The 16,578-nt window shown below is 44.5% G+C and overlaps 1 protein-coding gene across 7 annotated transcripts in view; it reads right to left on the minus strand.

The window, feature by feature from the left end:
• Positions 1-13,294, minus strand: part of tspan9a (tetraspanin 9a) — a 192,311-nt gene extending 179,017 nt beyond the window's left edge. For 3 of the 7 annotated variants that reach the window (XM_076301799.1, XM_076301764.1, XM_076301790.1), the window contains exons 1-2: positions 13,051-13,294; positions 12,837-12,931 (exon numbers count right to left, since the gene is read on the minus strand). The gene's annotated coding sequence lies outside the window, so the exon portion shown is untranslated. Of the gene's footprint in view, positions 1-10,764; positions 10,929-12,836; positions 12,932-13,050 lie in introns of all 7 variants that reach the window. The other 4 variants (XM_076301815.1, XM_076301772.1, XM_076301807.1 and 1 more) reach the window with 2 other exon arrangements.
• Positions 13,295-16,578: the final 3,284 nt, after the last annotated feature.

Here is a 16,578-nt window from a genome sequence, read left to right on the forward strand (position 1 = left end):
TGGAAACCCCTTTTAATATCAAATGTGCTGTCGAGCCTTAATGGCCGAAGACAAAGGCAGCTTCATCATATCAATGGGGAGAAAATAGCTGGGGCAGTTGTAGTGTGACCACCATTAGCTTCTAAACAGTGAGCGGAATGGCTAATTAGCTCTCCAACTTGCTCAAGGTCATTGCTGATGCATATGTGATGGGACACTGAGACTCCCTTTTCAGGGGGAACATCAATTAATTAACCTGTGATGCCCCCATTGTTTTCACTGAGGAAATCTTTGTGTGTGTGTGTGTGTGTGTGTGTGTGTGTGTGTGTGTGTGTGTGTGTGTGTGTGTGTGTGTGTGTGTGTGTGACTGTGTGTGTGTGTGTAACCAGTCTAAAACACAGATTTAGAATGGACCTGGCCTTGTTTCAGAGTTAATGTAATTGGGATACTTTAAGTGGATTGCATGCAGTGTAAAAGACAGAGATTGATACATGAAACCCCAGACCAGAAACACACACACATCCCCACAGATACACACACAGTGGGAAATGTAAATGGGTCTAGAGGGGTGGTGTTATCTCAGGGTTAGCCCATCTGAATGAATCTGCTGACAGTGGTGACAGTGGGTAAACTGTTATTCTAAGACACTGGGCGTGCAAATAGTCACCACAAAGAAAATCAACAGCTTGGAAACTCTCACATCCAATCACAGACACTGCAACATGCCTGGATTCAACATCTACACACACACACACACACACACACACACACACTCACACACACACACAGACACACACACACACACACAGACACACACAGACACACAGACACTCACTTACACACACATACACACAGTCACACACACACAGTCATACACACACACACACACACACACACACACACACACACACACACACACACAAAACCTATGTTCAGCTGACAAAACAAAGACAATGAATGCAATGAGTGCTCTTTGTATGAAAACTAACAAGGTTTGACCAATGGGTCATATAAGGACTGGGTTGTATAAAGATGCCTATTAATAAGGAACCTATAAAGGAGAATTGAGAAGTATCTGCCATGTGCAAAAGACCACATGGCCTCGAACCACAGCTTTAAGACTCCCTCAGCTCAACTCCAAACGCAGCCACTCTAAAAATCATGGCCGTCAGAATGATGAATGGTCTGCAATCCCCTCGCTTTGGTCAGCTTTTCAATGGCACATTCGGCAATACAACTATGAAGGGGGCATGGGAGGGAGGCTGCAGAGCAACTGAGAATCAAACAGACCTGCATTTTCCGCCTCCTTTGAGATAGCATCTGCTGACTGCACACACAGGTAATGAGTTCACTATAGCAGGGGTCAACCTTCCTACCATTCACAGCGCTGGGCCTACCCACACAGGAGCCAACCATTTAGCAAGAAAATGCAGCTGCTAATATGAAGCTGTGCAATTTTTCAGACTTTTAGAAATCAGAAGGGTGCTTACACACGTCACAGTTCAAAAGTTGTCAGCTAAAGAGGTAGGGAAGGTGATAAAATGGTCTGCAGGTGGGTGCTATTAAACCATTTAAAGCAAGTAGTGAGAAAACACACTGGGTTAATTCCTAATAGCTAGCTACAAACAGTCTGTTACACAGCATGAATTAAATGCTGAAAAGGTCTTTCAGGCAAAAGATGGCAGCTCTGGGGCTTTTTGTAGGCAAACTTCAGAGGTCTATGCGTCTTCCTAAAAGGCTCTCGAAGAGAAGCCTGTGATGGGCTGAGAGAGTGGGGCTTCCAAATTGGGGCTTCCAAATTTGGGCTTCACCTGAGCATTAGCAATAGCAATCCCTCATGTCATAGGAAGTTTGAACTTGGTTTGTTGTGCTTCAAAACTCATGAATAAATAAATAAATAAATATAGGTATCCTTTAGCTTCCTGTTATTGTCCTTCTGTGTCTCATGCTACGCCCTGTGGTAGCATTTATTTGTGTCAGCAATATTAGTACAGATGTACTGAAAATCCATGTTCCATGATCCCCTGTTGCCCAATGTATATCTTGAAGTCTTATTTGCTGAGGCACGACACCGTGGCAAAATACGTCATTCTTATGACTATAAATAAAAAGTATGAAATCAGACCTTGTGATCTCAAGACAATCTGACACCCCGCATCAGGGGCACCCAGGAGAATAAACCTTAATCATTTTCCTGCTGTGCTCTCTTGTCTTCTCTAAAGTTGTTTTAGTATTACTGTAGATTTGTTTCCATGACACCTCTTGTAGATGGACTGGCCAATGATGACGCCTATGAATGAGAGCTTAGTATTTCAGTAGGCAATAGGCATCCACCTCAGAAGCTAGGCAGCCAATCGGGATTCCCAAGTGAATCGACAGCAAAATGAGTTTTCAAGCAGTCAATTCTCCAAGCCACTCACTCCACTAGAAATATTTCTCTGCAAAGGGTCCCCAAGGACTCACTCAAAATCACATTAACACATGGCCTGCAACAAAATGTAATACTTCAATGTAAAAACACCACACACAGTTGCTCAGTTCAAATTACAGGTTCCTCGCCCCTGACTAAACAACACTGTAAACAGCAATCAAACATTAAAACACAATTTAGGGGGAGCTTAGGTGGGGAAAAACAGAATGCTCACGGTCCAAAACGTCACATTACCATGGAGATTATCCTTGCAGGCTTTTCCAGCATATTTACAACAGCATTTATTTCACCCAAAGGACTTTACAAGTTCTAAGTGTACAAGCATGCAACATTCGAGTGCCTGTCTGATAAAGTAATTGTATACCCGCATGGGAACCTTGAATGGTGCAGTATGCTCTGTGCAACAGGGCCTCATGTGGCGGGCTCTAGGTCTTCAGTACAGTGGGCCAAGACGAGAGGGGTGAATAGAAACTGGGGTGGCGCATTACAAGTATGTGGTTACATAATACACATCTGGGTAAGTTAACTCATAGTTTGTGGTAAATCTCCTAAAACCAAGCTAGGCTTTGCTAGGTGAAACCACAGGGCTCCTCTATTAGAATATGTATCACTTCCTCTGGGGTAACTTACCCAGGTTTGTGACTAACCCACGTAGTTGAAATACCCCCTTGCCCCTGGAGAAACACTTGCCATCCAGTTTAAGCATGAGCTAAACCCCCTGCCACACAGTTAAAGTCAGACCTCCTCAGGAATGAGAAATGTCCTAATGCCCTGGAGCCTCAAATTAGGGGCTAGGCTATGCCAAAGCACACACATCCCAACTCAAGATAAATACATGTCAGAAAACGAACAAACTGTATTAAATGTCTCTGTCTTGAAAGACTTTTCACTTTGAGCAACGTAGTAAAGTATGAAATACATGCTGTCATTTTTACAGCACATTTTTCCATGAGTGTTTTATTTCTGTTTGTGAAAATGAAACGGGACACTTCTGTAACTGCTGAATCAATCTACCGATACAAGAGCCCCTTTAGGGGGGACTTGGCAGAGAGCAGTCCCCTTGCTTGGGCCTTCATTGGCAGCGACCTCTAATGATAGCAGAGCTATTCTTATTGACACAACGGGGATAACCCACCCCCCCCAACCCACACACACACACACACACACACACACACACACACACACACATAACTCTCCATGATACCACCTCTTTTAGCTTTGGAAGAAGGATCCAGAAAAGCAACTGTGTCAAGGGTATTTCGGCCCCTCCCCATTGTTTTGTTTTCCCTGCACCTAGCTCATCATTCCTCACGACTTGCTCGTCTTGATAATAATCTCTTTTCTCACCCCATAAAGCATCGGCCTTGAGAGCGTGCAGGTGTCCAGGTGTGCACTGTGATGAAGAGATGTGGAAATCTGGCCCCAAGATGGGAAATCTCACACCTCTACGAAGCCCGAGCCATCTGGAATGGTTTCCACATCACCTGCCTCCAGAGAGCTACGAGGTACGGAACACATTTGTACCAGAAAAAAAAAGTGGATTAAATAAGGACAATCGTTTTAAACCTTGAACTTAACTCAAATATTTGGGAAACTAAAAAGGAGATGATGCGACATTCCTCCTTTAAAAAGAAGGTTTAACGCTTAGCCTGTAGGTCTGCCTGTCTGCATAATCAAGAGCCATCCAGCGGCACTCACCATCACCATAGAGTGATTGAGTATGTAACAGGAGTCCTGGACTTGAAGAGACTAAGTGAGGGAGTGTGTATGGAGATTAAAGGCTGGCCTCCAACTCCAAGTCAAGTCTCCTTGGTGGCCAATTAGACGAAGGGTCAGTGTAAAGGAATTTTCACGAAATGGACGTTGACAAACTACTAGGTGTGGGGGAAACTAAAATGTATTTTGAGCAACACACAAACACACAAACACACACACACACACACACACACACACACACACACACACACACAAGTTTGAGCAAACACACATGCACAAAGACATACTGTACAAACACACACACACACACACACACACACACACACACACGTTTCTTTGCCTGTGCATAATGCATAGTGCATAAGCTTAAGAAACAGTTGTTTGTAAAACATTCCTGTTTCAAAGTTGAAGAAGCAAATACCCTTGCCACATATTGTCAACACATTTCTCTATAACCAAACATGCCACCCAAAGGGCTGACTGACATTTGAGAATTGAGATGCTTAGGCTGTCCCAGGTAAGCAAACACACACCAAACCTAAGTGCAACCTATGTTTGAGTTGCAACACAGAGCTGCACCAGTGCCTTCTTGTTGACTCTTCTCAAAGTCCTTATTGTTGCTGTAAAGCTATTCTCAAGCAGTGCAAATCTCTGTGAAGGTCTTCAAAGTCACTCAGAGTAAAATGAAGTGCAAACCGGGGTGCTCTTTTGCAGTGTCTCCCTCACTGAGGCCTTTCCCATGGTCTGGTGTTGAGGCCTGTTACACTAACTCCAGCTGACATAAAAGACAGTGTTTAGCGGCCTGCATACCAGGCCTCATCTACGGCCTGAACTCCCAGACGACCTCTTCCCGATCGCTGTTTTTTATTTACTTGCCCTAACTCGGTCATCTGGGTTCAATTAATTACAAAGTAAACACTGAAAAACAAATATGCAGACCATTGTTGGTTTTTAATCAAAACATTAATTTCCTAGTCTAGAATCCATAACACAATAGTCATTGGAGGATGACCAGACTCATCCAATTCAATGAGCCAATCATTAAGCCCAATAATAGGTAATTTGGTTCCTCTCTGTGCCCAGGGCTCTACCCTGACAACAGGTTTTACTTCCAGGATAATGATAGAGAGTATGCACATCGAAGCCAGAGAAAAAGAGAGAGCCAGAGAAAGAGAGAGAGACAGAGAGAGAGAAGAGAAAAAGAGAGAGAGAGCACCAAAGCATATACTGCAAGGCATACTGTGTCTTCACATACACCAAGCAGCTCAGTGCTGCAGGCCTTTCCCATCAAAGTTGTGCAGAACAAAGAGCATGCACTGATGACAGGTTTCAGCAAGCAAGCATGCTCCTCTCAGGTACTTAGAATTAGGATTAGGATGAGAGGTATAGTTAGTAAGTGTCAAGTAAGGACACTTTCCCAAACACTGCTAGAGAAAGTTAAGAGCTTGTGGGTTAAAATTAAGGGCTAAATTGAAAAAATGTTGTCCCATTGTGGATTAATAAAGGGTTAAAAGCCCTTTGTCTGTACAGTGACTTCATATTGATGAAACTCACATAATTTTTCCCTTGGTTCTTCTTTCCAAATTCCCAATTTTCACCTTCAGTGAGTTCTTACTAGCACCCATTTTTCAACCAGTCATTCCCAAATTGACTTATTAAAATTATAATCATAAAGAGACCGCATCACTTCTTAATCACATTTCATTTCAGTTAGTTCTGGGCTGCACAGCATTAACAGTTCAACGGTCTTGAGATTCTGCCATGTCGCAGTGCTACCTCCCACCACCGTCCTCTTATTCATTTGTTCAATAGCAGGAAAACACAAGCTGGCCAGCCCAAGTGCATTCCCCTGGACCACCAGCTATGGAGCTATAAGAGGCACGACTGTGTGAAGGTGTGAAATGCTGCAGTGGTGGTGGTCATGATGCCAGAACATACAGTACACCAGGCCTGTTTTGGATAGCAGATGACTCAGAGGGAGATGACGTCTGGGCTAGCTCTGGCCCTGATCTGGCACGCATGTCAGCGACTTACCAACTAGGGCCGCAGGAGGAGCAGATGTGCCAGTGTGTGCACAACAATAGGAAGAGAGACCATGCCAAGTCACTGTCTCGGTATGTGCGTACGTGCGTGTGTGTGTGTGTGTGTGTGTGTGTGTGTGTGTGTGTGTGTGTGTGTGTGTGTGTGTGTGTATGAGTGTGTGAGTGTCTGAGAGAGAGAGAGTCTGTGTGTGCCTGAGTGTGTGTGTCTCTGTGTGTGTGTGTGCCTGTGTATGTGTTTCTCTGTGTGTGTGTGTGTGTGTGTGTGTGTGTGTGTGAGTGTCTGAGAGAGAGAGAGTCTGTGTGTGCTTGAGTGTGTGTGTCTCTGTGTGTGTGTCCCTGTGTATGTGTTTCTGTGTGTGTGTGTGTGTGCCTGAGTGTAGGCGTCTTAAGACACACCACAGAACACCCCATGTGAAACAGCAGAGGTGGCCTTGGTAAACAAGACACTGTTTACCGAAGGGACACATGCAGTAAAGCCCCCTGCCATTTTAAAACAAGTGTGACACAACAGGAACTCTCTGTTCGCTGGAATCAAGCTGTGATTTAATGCACAAATAGCCTTTTAGCCAAAAAACATAAAAGTAACCAAAAGAAAAAAAAAGGCACAGTACAGAGAGAGAAAGACAGAGTGCAGGCCAGATTTCTTGTCACTGCGAGGCAGTCAGAGTGGCATGTATGAGAAACGCAGGCCACCAAAATAGAAGGAAGTGGTAAACAACAGCAGCATGTGGCCCAAGCTCGCTCATGGTGGCAAAATATAGCCTCTGAATGCACTTGCCTTATAGACCCTTTCATGGAATTTTCATTATCAGCATCATAGTTGGCCCCACAAGACTTCCTTTTAAACATTCCATATGTTATCTTAATGCAGAGGAATTAAATTGGGGCCCAAATAGAATGTTCAAGCATTGTTTTTGTTTACCTTGTTGAAAGGGTCCATAGCTGGAGCGGTCATCCAAGAGACGGTGCCAGAGATGAAGAGCACAGCAGAACACAGACTAAACACAAACAGACCAGACACCTATGAGACCACTACAGTGTTTCCCATACATTTACCGTATTTTCTGGACTATAAGTCGCACCGGAGTATAAGTCGCACCAGTCAAAAAATGTGTCATGAAGAGGAAAAAACTATATATATAAATATATATATATATGTTGCACCTGAGTCGCAGGACCAGCCAAACTAAAAAAAAAGTGTGACTTATAGTCCGGAAAATACGGTACTTATTTGTGGCGGTGCACCACAATTACAATATTGACCACGGCACAATAATTTTCCATGTGGTACATTTTGAATTGGATGGAATTCTTTCATTGTAGAGCTACAGTAGGTGCACCTTCGCACAGCCTCTCCTTGTCTCTCTGTCTCTCAACGAACCTACAGTACATATGTCTGTTTAAAGAAAATATTAACAATCCTGCAAGGCATCATCTAACCAATCTATACTTGTCTTTTCCAGACCAGACCAGCAAGGGCTGAGCATTTCAATCCAATGCTTAAATAAAACAGAAAAAACAGAAACACCGGTAAAGATCATGAATTAGGCAGACCATCACCGATAAAGTTATTTAATGAGCCAGACCACATTGCAGCCCACACGGGTATCCGGCCCACCCCAGAGGTCAGAGTGCATTCCAGACACTTTTGAAGAGTCATGCATTGCCCGACAAATCCTGAGTCCCACTGTTCTTCTACTCAAAACTTGAGCCGCCCTATTAGTTGTGTTTTGCATGCATGACATCCCAGGCCATGTACAGTACACCATCAATACGGCCTGACTGTCTGCCATGACAGGGCCCAGAGGGACCCACTGCATTATGGGGGTTAGTGTGAGCAGGACAAGTTGCACTAGTCTGGTAGAAACCAGACTCATTCACTTCATGAATAGCTTTTGGGGACTCATGATTGGGAAGCGTTTCCAACACTAGCATCATGACAGGCGTATACTTTACGTTAACTTTGAAATCATCGGTCCAGCCTAACCCATCACATTGATCACATATTCCATGCTTTACATCCTACTTCACCTTAACTTTGCAAACTGACAATAAACAGCATGGGCAGTCAGCAAACAATGTATATAGGCCTACCTTTGTACATAAATGTACACATTCTTCTAACTGCAATGTTTGATGTTTGCAGGCGTTGCTTATACCCCGTTTACCACAGCCACTCTTGATTTCGAAACTATAGCATCATCCCCTCTCGTCACTGATTGGCCTGACCTTTTTGGGGTCTGCAGGAAACATTACTGAATTATGCTGTTCCAGACTAGTATCTCCCTGAAAAGAGATGTAGGTGGGCGTGACCGAAATAATGTTACGCTATAACAGGGAGACTACACCAGGCACGCAACTGAAGTGTTCCGTTCGTGGAGCGTCTGCTGCAACAATTAGCTTCCACTATAACCAATTGAACTGGCTACACCAGACATGATAGCTTCCACTATAATCAATAGAACTGGCTACTTCAGACATGATAGCAGTGCGTATGTTCTAAAAAATGATTACTAAAACTATTTTTACACTACTCGGACAGAACGCTTTAATCTATCAATGATTCGAATCTGTGTCAACCCATGGTCTCAGAGAGTTATTTATTTAAGGATCACATACTGCATGGCACAAATATGGCATTTCCTTTTTTTCTAGGTTTGGTTAGGTTACATTAGGTTTCTTAGGCTGTGTTTCCTTAGTCTACAAACATTCATTAAAAGACACAAACATCACTTCTACTTCCCATCAACCCGCCCATTGTGCCACATACCAAGTTGTTAAGGCATGAAATAGGCATTTGGGTGAGAAATAGGCATTTGTATAAGGGGTGAAGTGTCTGCGACTGCATGTATACAGACTAATGCCTATTCCAGAAAATTCACAATCTGTTTGTGCTGGAGGCACAGTGAGATCTTGGAAGTCTAGCAAAAACTGAGACACTAGAGCAACTCAATTGGGCCCAAATGTGGAAAACAAAAAATAAACAAATAAAAACTGATTAGACTGCCACACTGCGGTCACATTTCAGATTGTGTGTGTGCATGTGTGTGAGTGGTTGAATGTGCAGATGTTTATGTGTATGTGTGTGACATTAATATGCTGCTGGTTTGCTTTAAAGAATGAGGCAGTGTGTGGGGCTTAAACCTCTTCTTCTGGTCTCAGTAGAACCACTCTGTTTCTGCTTAGTCATTCTAAGCATGCCACACACACACACACACACACACACACACACACACACACACACACACACACACACACACACACACACACACACACACACACACACACACACACACACACACACACACACACACACACACAGAGACATCCCAGGCAGACACTGGGCTGTGGCTGTCCCAGCTGTGGCCACTCTGGACCAACCAGCACTAGGACCCTGGGCAAGAGAGAACAACACTGTTGGTTTTAGAGACAGCCAACTCATTGTGGGGGGAGCAGCCTAGGATGACAGCACAGACAGACAACTACAGAGAACACACACCGGCATCCATACAGAGCAGGAATATTCATGAAGCCGAGAGAAACTGGACAGAGCCTAGCATGATGAAGATGACGATGAAGAGGATGGTGACCAGAATGGTGAACTATGATGAAGATGCTTTTTGATGATGACGGTTAAAGCAACAACACTGAGAATGACACTGATGAAACTCATGTTTATAAAGATTAAAAAAATGATCCTGTAAACACAAACATACACAGACAGACATAGTTATACAAAAAAGAAGAGAGGATTGTTCACAGAGGGCTAATGACATCACGGCACTAAGACTTCCTCTATTCCAAATGAAAATCTCCTGGCACACACAAACATACACACACACACACACACACACACACAAACATACACACACACACACACACACACACACACACACACACACACACACAAACATACACACACACACACACACACGCAAACACACACACGCGCAAAAACACACACACACACGCAAACACACACACGTGCACACACACACACTCAGACACAGACACAGACACACACATACGCACACACACAAACACAAACACACGTACACACACATACACACACATACATACACGTACATACAGTACACACACACACACACACACACACACTCTTCCTTCCCCATCCCACAGCCAGGCGTCTCCTGCGCGAGCGCCTTGGGTAGAGAGCGTGATTGTAAGCCCTTGATGGGTTCGCTGTGGGCTGGGAGCCTTTGATGAGTCCTCTTGTGGCTGCATTACGCCATTAAACCCCAGCCCCAGTAAAAAGCACCGAGCTATACACAATGAGACGCAGCACAGAACCCGTAGGGAGGGGAAGACTCCCTCTGTCTGACAGAGAGAGAGAGAGAGAGAGAGAGAGAGAGAGAGAGAGAGAGAAAGAGAGAGAAAGATGGGTGGAGTGGGACCAAACCTAAACCCAAACCCACAATATACACAAACACACACACACACACACACACACTACCTAAGCCTTTTACCAGATTAAGATGAGAAACTGAAATTGCTTAGTGCAAGAAAGGTGCTGCACACACAAAACTCCCTCTTTTCATTATGGGATTTGCCTTCAGTGTGTGGGTGTCCACTGACCTTAGGAAAGACAACAGGGTCACCATTATCAGTCTCTGGCCGTTCATCCTAAAAACACCATATGAGCCTCAGACTCCACAGGAACAGGAAGTATCTCCATATCTCCCTTAACAGGGGTCAGGCTGGGTGGACGACCCTTGGGGTCACCGCAGCAGGGAGACGATCTGGAATGTGGGAGTAAGAGGTGGACTCTTTTAATACCACTCCCTCAGGCCACCTCAACAGCCCCACTGCCCCTCCACGGCTGTCTAATACCCCCCCGGCCACTTCAAAACCACCCTCGTTCTGGGTTTTTAATGCCACCAAGAGAGCAGGGGCCCAGGCAGCAGGAATTCATCAGAGTGGGCCTAGAGCATTTTAATCTTCTTTAGTCCAGGGGCACACGCACAGACAGACCACCGCCATATGCTCCAGCACATGCAACAACACACACACACACACACACGCGCACGCAAACAGACACCGACACACACACACACTTTTGTTGTCCTCTCACCCAAACCCCCCCCCTCCCCCCCAACAAAATATCACGGGTGACTTCTTTTAGCATCCCCATCCCCAGGTGACTTCTTTTAGCTGAGTCCCCATAGGCCGGCCCCTACAGCATATAAATCTCTGTGTGTTTAGTCCTCTGTGCTAAGAGTGGAATCCATGAGTGTGTGTTTTGCTACAAGAGATGTGGACAAGCGTCAGAGCATAGAGGGGGGGCCGTTTGTGCACCCTCCAGAGGACGGCCATTATTCACACACAGTCGCATCACTGACAGTGAGCTACGGAGAACTTCAACAAGACTTTACTAATCTGATATAGCACTCCAAATGTAGCTTTTCCCCTTTAGGCCAGTCAGCCAAGCACACAAACAAAACAAACACACACACACACACACTACACAATACACACACACACACATACCATACACAACACATACACAACACACACAGAGGTCTCTGGAGGCTGAAGGCATGACATAAAGTACATCAGCAAAACCATCACATGGGTCAGTCATTCTCCTTAAGGGGAACACTGGAGTGGGTGCGCGCACACACACACACACACACACACCCCCCCACACACACACACACACACACACACACACACACACACACACACACACACACACACACACACACACACACACACACACACACTCCTCTTCTGTGTTGCTTTTGAAACCTTACAGAGGCCAAGCATACCATGGCTGAAAATAAACCATGGGGTGACCACATGGTGAAGAAACGAGTTCAACGCACTTCATTCACATGGAACTGAACGTGTCAGAACTCCATGAAAATCACACAACGTTCTACATATTAGTGAAAATCCCAAGAGCAAACATATAGCTATCACTATCCCAGGAATGTGTCGGACTCCTACAGTAGATTGACAGCTCAAGGGAATCAGTCACATCCACAAAGTTTATGAAGCCCTACCCATGGAATATAACAATGACCTAACTATGGCCTCTGGGTACATAGTTCAATAAAGGCCAGCTCTCAGCTGTTGCTCCTCAAAGTGATCTAAATTGATGTTTTAATTTTTCATAGGCTTCATGTCTGCACAGAACATGCCAAAATGATGGATAGTCCCTAGGGTATAACTGCCAGGCATCTTGTATTAGCTCGATGCCTAGGTTGTTTTCAATTGTGTCAAAGCGACTTCAGTATCCTAAATGCTAAGAAGTAGGTAATCACAGAGTCAAACATGCTGAAGTCAGACCACACGTGGTTAAGAGGACTATCAGGTCATTCAGGACTGTTGACATCATTTTTGTCCTGCTATCAAAACATGTGGTGTCACTTGTTTCATAGAGCGCTTTTATGTTAACAGCGAGATGACTCCCAACGTAAACATTAACTCATCGCATGGGCAAATCTTTCAATTGAAAACAAACCAGACGTGTATAGGTGGCATGAATGCGTCCATTGTAGCATGCACTGTTCAGCCACTCTGTGATACACTGTAGAGACATTACTGCACTGTGCATCTGGTGGTATAAGCACAGATGTTTCGTCTATCACCATGCATCATATTACACAACAAACATGACACACAATTGTACAATTTAAACTGACCTGAAAAATCTGACAACTTTACTGAACTTCTGTAAGCAACAGAGATACTTTTACTGGAGTGCATTCGGGATGACTGGTTGGTTGGTTTGGTGAAACTGAAAACAGATCACACAACAGCCCAATTATGAAACAAACCCTAAAAATATGTACCTCCAGGCAACATGAAAATATGTTTCAAACGAGACATGTTAGCATAGGCCCTACATGTTCTTACCTGGTGGAAACCTAGTTAAAAGTTTCTTTGACAGAAAGTACGGGTCCAGGGAAATCAGTGCTGCTGTTGAAGTTCCATGAAATTCCACAAATTGTTGGATTAGTTGACGGGACACTGAACTTTCCAAATTCAGCTGTGCATTCCGCGCTGGCTGTGCCACAAATCTTTGACTGTACCGGGAGGCATAAATCAAGCTTCGGGTACGGCTCAGTCGAACTTCTCTTCGAAAAGTTGCTGGTGACTCCGGATTTCGCTCTCCTGAAGGCGGAAATAGAGTGCGCTCAGTTGCGCTACTAAAAGGAGTGTGCTGACTCCTAGAGGCGTGACTACAGCCGCTGTATGGAGAAATTGCCTTTATGTGATAAATAATCTACGGCCGACTCACAACCTTATGAAGGCTTAGCCTTGACATGAATTTCACAGCTATAGCTTCCCTCTTTCTGCCATATGCAGTCAGAGATCACCTGCAGATCGTCCCACTTTAACAGAATAAATCTTATAAAAGAAAATCTCTTGGCTAAAATTCAAAGCTCCTAAACAATGAGCGTTTTCCCCATACAACTATATGGATAAAACAAGTGTTTTACGGATGGTCATTGATAAAAGATTTAGAAAGAAATAAAGGGTTATTTAATTTGACTTCACCCTATAAACCCAAGCCCATTCCGGACTCTGTATATGACATATCTTCCAGCCATGTCTGTTAAATGAGCTGTTGTAATTGCAGAACATTGAACACAGGATTATACAATTGCAAATGCAGTTAAACTAGGGTCTGCAGGTGAGAGATGTACAAAAGGGTTTCAACTATTGTAACCAAAGTTGCAGAAAAGTTCATATTCATGTTTTGTTTACTAGTGCGCCATCAGTGACAGTAACCAGAGCCATCAGACCATTGTTGTAGTGGTTGCAATGGTGTACAGCTTTCTGTGTGTGTGTGTGTGTGTGTGTGTGTGTGTGGTGTGCGTGTGTGTGTGTGTGTGTGTGTATGTGTGTGTGTGTGTGTGTGTGTGTGTGTGTGTGTGTGTATGTGTTTATGTTTGTGTGTGTGTGTGTTTGTGTGTGCATGTACGTGTGGTTTGTGTGTGTATGTGTGTGCGTGTGTGTGTGTGTGTGTGTTTGTGTGTGTGTGTGTGTGTAGCAGAGTCGGGTAAGTCTTCAGTTCCACACCTCCATTGCTGTGCTGACCCACTTCCCCTGAGTCCATATGCTGAGTTTTGGATGGCATGCGCCACACAGCCCTCCTCAGCATTGTCACTGCTCTGTGGGGGGCACCATTGTGTTCTTCCCAGACTGGGTTAGCTGCCTAGGCCGGCCACCCAAACACAGCCTGCTTCTCCTTCAAACCAGCCAGACATCAGGAGTCCTCAGGTTAATACGCCCTTTACAGATTTGTTTGTGTTTAGAAACTTGACAGTATCGACATAAGAGTGACATGACACTGTCATGACACATGAACCCTAACCCTAATCCTAACTTTTAACCCTAATCCTAACCCTAATTTGTTATGACAAAAACCGAATAACACTTAATGACAGAAGTGTTATGTCATAAACGTTTATGACTTGTTTATGACACGTTCATGACAGTGTCATGTAACTCTTATGTCGACACTGTCAAGTAAAGTGTAAGCGAAACTTAGTGTGACACTTGCAGTAGGCTATCTCTTTTTAAAAAATCTATTTATTTATCCTTTATTTTTCAGGTGAGTCTCTACAGGTGATAAAATCATCCTGCGCCCCAGAGTACGCCCATATTGGGCTGGACAGAGCCTGGTGCGCTTTTGAGTGGTTATTCTAGAGGGGAAAAACATGACAGGTGTATTATTTTTCATTGGCAGTAGACAGTCCAGACACTCAAAATGCCCACCCTGCTTTAACCACATGGCTTGACAGACTCTGTACCTGTCCACCATGGTTTTGCATGTATTCCCATTTGACCTCACTCTGCATACCTGACTCAGCTGAACAGGGCCACTGTTCATAAGCAGAGCACACCAAGTTGTGATGGTACCACGATAGACGCTTTTGAAAGCTTCATATATCGTCTAGAACAGGGGTCCCCAACCTTTTATGTACCATGGACCGGTTTGATCCCTATTTTTTTTTCATGGACCGGCGGGGGAGGGGGGGCGTTGGGTTGGGGGTTCAGGGGTTCCATGTTCCATATGTGTTGTGCATGCATTACTTGAAAAGAACTAGCTCCAGTTATGTATGAACAGTGAAGGTAACGATCTCTTGTGAAAAACGTGAACTTGAAGAAGTGAAAATTGAACAATATGAACTATGAATATTGAACAACTTGAAGCTACATCTATAAGTGTGAACATGCTTAACAAAATATGGGAACAAAACATGGGAACTAAACGTGCATTACGAATATAATCAGTGGGAGCCTTGCTTGTTTCCCTGCAACAAGAAGCTTCCATCTGGGGGTGATGGAAGACAGTGACACCCTCAGTGTGTTTGAAATGTCCAGTCGATTGCGCAATTTGGTCTTAGTTGCAGTCATTGCCGAAAACCCGGCTTCGCGTATACCGGTAGATACGTGGTGGGAAACGTTTTCAGCGCTTTTACGGCTATCTCGGGATATTCTGCTTTGGTTTTGATCCAAAAACCCGCCAGAGAGGTTTCCTTATACACACTCTTAAGCAATTTCGATCAACTGCTCTTCCTCCTGCGCTGACAAGTTAGGACTATTCGGGATATTGACAAATGGGTTGCGGACCCACTCATTGGTTTGCCGTGGATCTTTGGAGGATGGGAAGTAACGCTCAAACTCATTTGAAAGCGCAACAAGGTGATCGCGCACCAGCTGCGAGAGCAAGGGCCCTGCCTCAGTCTCTCCCAAAACCCACTACTGTTTGGAACATATCAAATACACGGTCCACTCGTCGTCCCCACAAATCAAGCTTGGCTTTAAATGCAGCGACTTTATCTGCCAGTTTAAAGACAGTCGTCATTCTCCCCTGGAGTGACAGGTTGAGGTCATTAAGCAACCCGAATATGTCACACAGGTAGGCTAAGCGAGTTTTGACACCCAGTCCTCATCACTAAAATGTGCAGCTAACGGTGACTTTTTTTCTGTAAGAAATCTCTGCAGCGGCTCTCGCAACTCAAACACTCTGGCCAGTACACCAGTGACCTGCTAAAGATGCTTGTTTTTTTTGTTGCTCATTCTAGCAGTTTAGTTAACTTCGTGTGACACTACCGTTCGCCAAGAACTGATCAAGTGAAGTGAGCTGACCTGAGGCTGCGCAGCGCTGAAGGCAATATGTAAAAGTGTTGAAGGCGGGACAGACAGACGTAAGAAAATAGACCTTGCAAAATGCAAACATGGGTGCAATCAAACAACTGCATATAGGCCTATGCCATGTAAAAACGTGACATTATTGCGAATTAAATTTAGTTTAGTTTGCATGCATTTTTTTTTTAACTCATGTCGTAGGCTACGGCCCGGTTAGGAATGTCCTGCGGCCCGGTATCGGGCCGCGGCCCGGTGGTTGGGGACCGCTGGTCTAGAATCTAG

Source organism: Alosa pseudoharengus, unplaced genomic scaffold (genome assembly GCF_046254945.1).
Source record: "Alosa pseudoharengus isolate Yale_2024_CS ecotype anadromous, Long Island Sound unplaced genomic scaffold, YU_APseudo_1.1 YU_APseudo_1.1_scf_10, whole genome shotgun sequence".
NCBI lineage: Eukaryota > Metazoa > Chordata > Actinopteri > Clupeiformes > Clupeidae > Alosa > Alosa pseudoharengus.